The sequence below is a fragment of the Capricornis sumatraensis genome, chromosome 22 (assembly GCF_032405125.1).
Source record: "Capricornis sumatraensis isolate serow.1 chromosome 22, serow.2, whole genome shotgun sequence".
NCBI lineage: Eukaryota > Metazoa > Chordata > Mammalia > Artiodactyla > Bovidae > Capricornis > Capricornis sumatraensis.
This window is the reverse complement of record NC_091090.1, coordinates 22,284,331-22,291,248: the sequence shown is the minus strand read 5'-3', so window position 1 is coordinate 22,291,248 and position 6,918 is coordinate 22,284,331. Positions and strand designations below refer to the sequence as shown.

General features: G+C 53.1%; 1 non-coding gene across 1 annotated transcript; it reads left to right on the top strand.

Annotated features, from left to right (window-relative positions):
- Window positions 1–924: 924 nt before the first annotated feature.
- TRNAG-GCC (transfer RNA glycine (anticodon GCC)) lies at window positions 925–997 on the top strand. The gene has a single exon. It is a non-coding gene; the product is annotated as a tRNA-Gly (tRNA).
- The last annotated feature ends 5,921 nt before the right edge of the window (window positions 998–6,918 follow it).

The following is a 6,918-nucleotide window of genomic DNA, read 5'->3' as shown; positions in this document are numbered from 1 at the left end:
GCAAGGCGCGCTGCCGCACGTGGCTATCGATGTTATCAGCCAGCTGCGTGCTCTGACCTGGCTCTCTGTAGATTTGACCCTTCTTTCCCATGTGACCATGAAGCCAAACCAGAAAGCCTCTGTGCCCTTGACTTCGCTCTTCTTCCTGCAGCAGATGCTTCCTCCCACCTGCCCACCTCGCTGCAAAGATTCCTACGTCATGGCCCTCTGGGAAGTCCATCTCTTCCCCTGCAGTCCTCCAGAGCTCCCCCAGGGAGTTCTCTGGGGGAATGGAACCTTCCAGCTCCCATGACCCTGGCGCCTGTGCCTGACCCCTTCCTGTGGCTCCAGCGTCCAGGGCTGTGTTAGGGCCCTGGGGACAGAGCTGGAGGCCTGTCAGACCCAGGAGAGGGTGTGACCCAGAGGGAATCCTCCAGCTTGAGGCCCTGGTGTGGGAGGGCTGTCGACACATGCCTCCACAGTTGTCGTGGGTCACTAAGCGTCCACCAAGGAGGGCTGGGTCCCCTCTGGGGTGGGGAGCAGTGTTCTCTGCCTGGTGTCACGTGAGGCTTTTAGACCTCACAGGGTCAGACCCTACCGGGAGCTCACACAGATGGCCCCGGGCAGCCCCTGCCTTCCAGGACACCTTCAGGGCAGGTAGGGAATCTGCAGGTAGCTGTGGGTGGGACAAAGGAGCCCTCACAGAGGAATGTGGGAAAAAAGAGAGAGCTTTCCTGGAAGTCTGGGCTGGGAGCAGCCAGGAGGAGGGTGGTTGGAACATGACAGGGATACATCTAGATGGTCCCTGCTCATGGCTCAGCAGAGTCTGAAGTACAGTAGCCATTAGCCCCATGTGGCTGTTACTAAAATTAAGTAAAATTAGAATCCAAAGTTCCCCAGTTGCTTGAGTTACATGGCAAATGCTTAAAAGCCACATGCGGAACTTCCCTGGTGGTCCAGTGGGTAAGACTCTGCGCTGCCAATGCAGGGGGCCCAGGTTTGATCCTTGGTCAGGGAACTAGATCCCACATGCTGCAGCTAAGAATTTGCAAGCCAGAAGGAAGACTGAAGACTCCATGCACCACAACTAAGACCCAGTGCAGCCAAATAAATCATATAAATATATATCTTAAGAAGTAAAAGATGAAAGCCACATGGGACCGGTGACTACCATGTTGGACAGTGCAGAGACTGGAATATATCCACCATGGGAGCACTGCCCTGGAGCCCGCTAAGGGCTAGTGCTAAGCTTGGACCAGTTGCTAGTCCTCTCTGAGTCTTGGTGTGCTCTCTGAATGGGGCTAACAACAGTCACTTAGAAGATTCAGTGAATTCAATGAACTCAAAGTACTTGCAAGAGCAGCTGGAAAGGGCCGTGGATCTGCCTGTAGAGAAGGGCACAACCTATGCCAAGGCACTAAAAATATGATATGGTTTACTTCTGGAAGGATGTACAACACCCAAATACACAGGGCAAAGCCACCCGCAACACTGTCTCTCAGCCGCCACATCACCCTGCCATTGGCAGCCTGAGCCTACCTTGTTTGGTAAGCTGGCATCATCACCTCCCATCTGCAGAAGAGGAGAAGGATCCGCTCAAGGCCAGCGAGGAGGATGCTGCTCGCTGGACCCCGGCCCAGATCTCACCTCCACTGCCTCCGGTGTGGCCTGTGACTCCCCAGTTCCTTAACAGGCCCCAGGGTAACCCCTTCTTTGATGATGTAGGACACTCCTTATCTAGCCCACTATTTGGAAGTTCTTTTCCATGTCTGACCTCAGTCTCACAGGCTGCAGAATGACCCTTATATCTTAGGCTTCCCCCATGGAGATGCCACTGGGGCTGAGGTGGGGAGGTAGGAAGGAGAGAGGGCTTTTGTATGATCTGTTTCAGAAACCACCCTCATTTGGGAAGTCAGTTCCTCCTGACGTCTAACCCCATTCACACCTACCATGGGAAACCCTGTTTCTTCTTGGAAGACATTGGGGCCTTTTCTCCAGGGTTTCCCTATGCACCTGGCAGGGGCAGGGATCAAGGCCTGGCCACTCCTGACTAGTCCTTTGGCAGGGGTCCCCATGGTTACACAAGAGGGCCTCACTGCCAGACCACGTGAGAAGCCACATCCTAACCCTGGCTATCCAGAAAGGAAGGCCGGGGGCCAACCTTGTAAGGGCTGTGCTGCCCATTGCATAAAAGGGGAAACTGAGTCCCATAACAAAAAAAGGGGGTTTTCCCCAGGGCACACAGCCAGGACCGAGGTCTCCTGAGGCTCACTGCAATCTTCTCTTATGCCCAGGTCTCTGGGAAGGGGCTTCCCTAGTGGCTCAGATGGTAAAGTATCTGTGTGCAATGCAGGAGACCCAGGTTTGATCCCTGGGTTGGGAAGATCCCCTGGAGAAGGAAGTGGCAGCCCACTCCAATGTTCTTGCCTGGAAAATCCCATGGACTGCAGAGCCTGGTAGGCTACCGTCCATGGGGTCGCAAAGAGTCGGACACGACTGAGTGACTTCACTTTCTGGGAAGGCTCTAGAGGTTTGTGGCACCCAGAGCCTGAGTCACATGTGGAGGAAAAGCAGGCTAAATGTCCTTTATGACTCCAGAGCAAGAAGCTCCATCCTCCGCATCTCCTGAAGGTCCAACATGGAGTTTGTTTTGTTTTTATTTGTTTAATTATGGCTGCACTGGCTGTCTCTAGCTGCGGTGAGTGGGGGCTACTTTCTAGTTGCTGTGTGCAGTAGCTTCTCTCACTTTTTTTAAAAATTTTTCTTTTCTTTTAAACTTTTTATTTTGTATTGGGGTATAACTGATCAACAATGTCATGATAGTTTCAGGTGAACTGTGAAGGGACTCAGCATATGCGTGTATCCTTTCTCCCGCAAACTCCCCTCCCATCCAGGCCTGCGCAGTGGCTTCTCTTGTTGCAGAGCTCAGGATCCCTGGATCAGAGATCAAACTCGCGTCCCCTGCATTGACAGGTGGATTCTTAACCACTGGACCACCAGGGAAGTCCCCAACATGGAATTTGGAAAAGAAGCCAAAAAGAACTTGCTGTCAATAGGAAGTGAGGCGTAGTGTGGAAGGCAGTTTTCTGAGGGTATTTAACCGATAGATAAGCAAGTGAGGCTTCCTAGTACAGTGGTGAAGGCTGCCTACTGTGCAAGAGGCAAAAGGGAAATGAAACTTCTCTGATTCAAACCAACATGCTCCAAAGGCTTGTGTGTGTGTTGGGGGGTGTAACCGTCCTCCACCGTGCTCCACCTCAGGCTAGTCTGGGAGAGAAGTGACAGCCCCAACCTCGTCTGCTCCACGTCCCGCCCTCCTGCCCACCCTGGCTGCCTCCAGTCTCCCGTGATTGAAACCTCCCTGCTGGTCTTAGAACTGACCTTCCCGCCTTTAATTCAATCAGGAATCACAAGCCCTTTTAATTTAGGAAATAAAAGGCCAGCTGCTGAGCTGGCTGCACCTGATTGACGGGGCTGCCGGCATGGCCGGGCTGGCCTGGGGAGGGGGCACAGACCCATGACCTCAGCCAGCCCCTCTGGGGTAAGGACGCTTCCCTGGGGCCGGGGGAACAAAGAAGAATCGACCCCCCAGGAGAGGACGGGCCAAGGCCACGAGGTGGGGGGTGGCTGCCGACTGGCCCAGAGAAGCTATGGAATGTGAGGCTCTCACTGCAGCCTGGGGGACTTGGGGCAGACATGAGGGGGGACTTCCCAACCCACTCATCCTTTCCTCAGTCATGACGTGCCTCTGGTTCAGTGTTCCACAGTGCCCTGACCACACACCTTATTTTTCCAAGGAAGCAGAAGAGGTGCCAGAGGAGTCAATGCTGGCTTTGGGGGACTTCAATTTCTCATCTGTATATGGGGATAATCATGGGACCCAGCCACAGGGCTGTTTTGAGGATTAACGAGTTAATGAAAGCTCACCAGCACATAATAACCGCTCATTAAATTAAATCTAATAATACTCTTAATGATATTACTCTCCTAGAGGAACACAGAGTCCCCACCTCTACTTGGAAGTGGAAGAGACTTGGGAGAGAGTGTCCAGGCCTCTGAGCCCTGGTACTCCGTTTTCTTCCCCTGAGGCAGCCCAGAGCAGGTCTTCCTAGGGCCTGGCCTCCTTCCCCAGGGAACCAGGATGGGGCAGGGAAAGCGGCTGGTTTAGGATTAGGATTCGTGGCTGAGTATATTTTGGCTAAGTAACCTTGGGCAAGTCACCCACCCCTGCTCTGAGCCTCTGTTTCCTCCCTTTAAAAGTGAGCTAGGAGGGCTTCCTGGTGGCTCAGTGGTAAAGAATCCACTTGCCAGGGCAGGAGACCCGGGCTCAATCCCTGATCTAGGAAGAACCCACATGGCGCGCAACAACTAAGCCTGTGTGCCACAACTATTGAGCCTGAGGTCTGGAGCCCGGCAGCCACAGCTACGGAAGCCCGTGTGCCCTGGAGCCTGAGCTCTGGAGCCCGGCAGCCACAGCTAGAATGCCTGTGCGCCCTGAAGCCCGAGCTCTCTGCAACAAGAGAAGCCACTGCAATGAGAAGCCCGTGCACCGCAACTAGAGAGTACCCCCTGCTCGCCGCAATTAGGGAAAAGCCCGCATGGCAATGAAGACCCAGCACACCAACAGCAATGACAGAAACAAGTGAGCTAGGAGCGCCTCCTGGCAGGATTGTTCCGATGCGGCGTGAAGTGCCCAGGCTAGAGCCTGACCTGCAGCAGGTGCTCAGATGCGGTACCTGCCTTTCCACGCTCCAGTCAAGTGCTCAGCATGGCCTGTCCAAGTGGGAGGCCCTATTCCCGCACTCTGAGCAGGCCAACCTCACTGCATGATGTCCTGTGGCCTGCTTCCCCCAGGCTTCTGCCTATGGCTGGAGCCTCCCCAGATGCTCCCCCGGTGGCTGGCCTCACCTGCTTCCTGGGCTACTGCTGTGGAAGGAACCACCTGGGGCCGACCCAGAGGGCCTGCTGCCCGCTGCTGTGTGTGCAGCACGGTGCCTGGCCCAGAAGAGATGCTCGGGGAGGCCTCTCCCCAGGAGGCCTGATCCACCCTTCTGGCCCAGGTGTACTATAAAAACACATCCTATCCCATCGTTCTCTGGTTTCTCAGTAAGCAGTTCCACACACATCCTGTGTAAGAGAGGTTTGGAGCCAAAGGTAACAGTTGCCCTGGCCACCCACGGAGCTCCGTGCTTACTCTGCGTTAGACTCGGGGCTGAGCGATTGACCTGCCCACTGCCCTGTGAGGTTGGGATTGCACTGCACAGCTGAGGAGATGAAAACTCAAGGAGATTGAGTAACTTCTCCAACCTAACCCAGCTATCGTGCAGTGGGGCTGGGACCTAAACCCAAGCTCTCTACAGACTTGTTTGGACAGTTCATAGAAATTTCTCGCGCTGATGTTGTATCAGGTCTCATAGCAACTTTGGGGTTATGCCAAACACGTAGTTGCCCTTATTATTATCCTATTTTACAGAAGAGGAAACAGAGGCTGCCGGGTCCCATGGTGGGTCAAAGATGGGACAGAGAACCTAGACTCTGACCCGGGGCCCAGGCCCTGACTACAGGCATAGCCTTCCCCACCTGATTTAAAAGGGGTTGCTTACTCCCTAAAGCCAGGATTCCAACTAGATCTTTCATTTATTCACTCATTCATCCATAGGGCAGATATTTATCACATTTCTTCCTGAAGCTTACTATCTTTGTGAGTGAGACATAAGATAATCACCCCTATAAAAATGATAAAAACAGTGATAAGCACGGTTCCCTGGAGGTAGGGTGAACAATTAGGGAAGGCCTTCCTGGAAACAGCTGAGATCTGAAGATTAGCAGTTTGCTCTGGGAAATGGGCATGGAGGCTGGGAACTGCAGCCCAGGCAGAGGGGAATAACAGGGGCAAAGGCCCTGAGGCAGGAATAAAAGAAAAAGAAAGTGAAAGAAAGTGAAGTCACTCAGTCATGTCCAACTCTTTGGGACCCCATGGACTGTAGCCTACCAGGCTCCTCCCTCCGGGGGATTCTCCAGGCAAGAGTACTGGAGTGGGTTGCCCTTTCCTTCTCCAGGGGAATCTTCCAAACCCAAGGATCAAACCTCGGTCTCCCACATTCCAGGCAGAGGCTTTAACCTCTGAGCCACCAGGGAAGCCCAGAGCAGCAATGAGCAATACAAATAAGGCTGGGAAGTACTCAGAGGAAGAGCCTGGTGGGCCTATCTTCATTCTAAGAAGAAGGCCTAGAATGGGTTTGCTCTCCAGGTTAGGGAGGAGATTGGAGGAGGTTGAGTTATGGTGGAGACCCCAGTCAGGAGGCAATCTCAGTGGTTCAGGAACAGGGTTGCAGTGGAGCTGGGAGGTGGGGTGGGGGAAAAAGGGGGCAGGCTATCTCTACTTACAGCCTCTTCAGGGCTCCTCCAGCCCTTTCCCAGGGGTTAACTATAGTGATTATGCCCAGGGTACCCTGATCTCCAGGCAGTGATGTGCTGGTAATTGTTTAACAACCAACTTTCTGGGGAAAAGTCTTTATTTGTAGCATTTGCCAATGTCTGTGGTGTAAATATTTCCACCATGGTTGATTTCAGCCTACCAAATGAAGTTAATGAGGAAGAAGTAGGGAAGGGATGTTTCTCATTGTCTAAACCCAAGCAAATTGGCTCCAACACACTACTGCCCTCATGTCTCAGAAAGGCAGTGGTTCTAATGAAATGCTTATATGTGTCTCACCTCTCTGTGTAATCCCTGGATATGTGTAGGGGGAGAGAGTGAAGGCTGGGAGGTGGGGGAAGGAGGGTGGGTAAGGAGTCAGTAGTAATGCCAGTCTCTAATCCCAGTCTTCCCAATAACTAAGAGATAGGTGCTATTATTATCTCCACTTCTTAGGTGAAGAAACGGAGGTACAGGGAGGTCAAACAGCTTGTCCAAGATCTCACAGCAATAAAGGGCAGAAC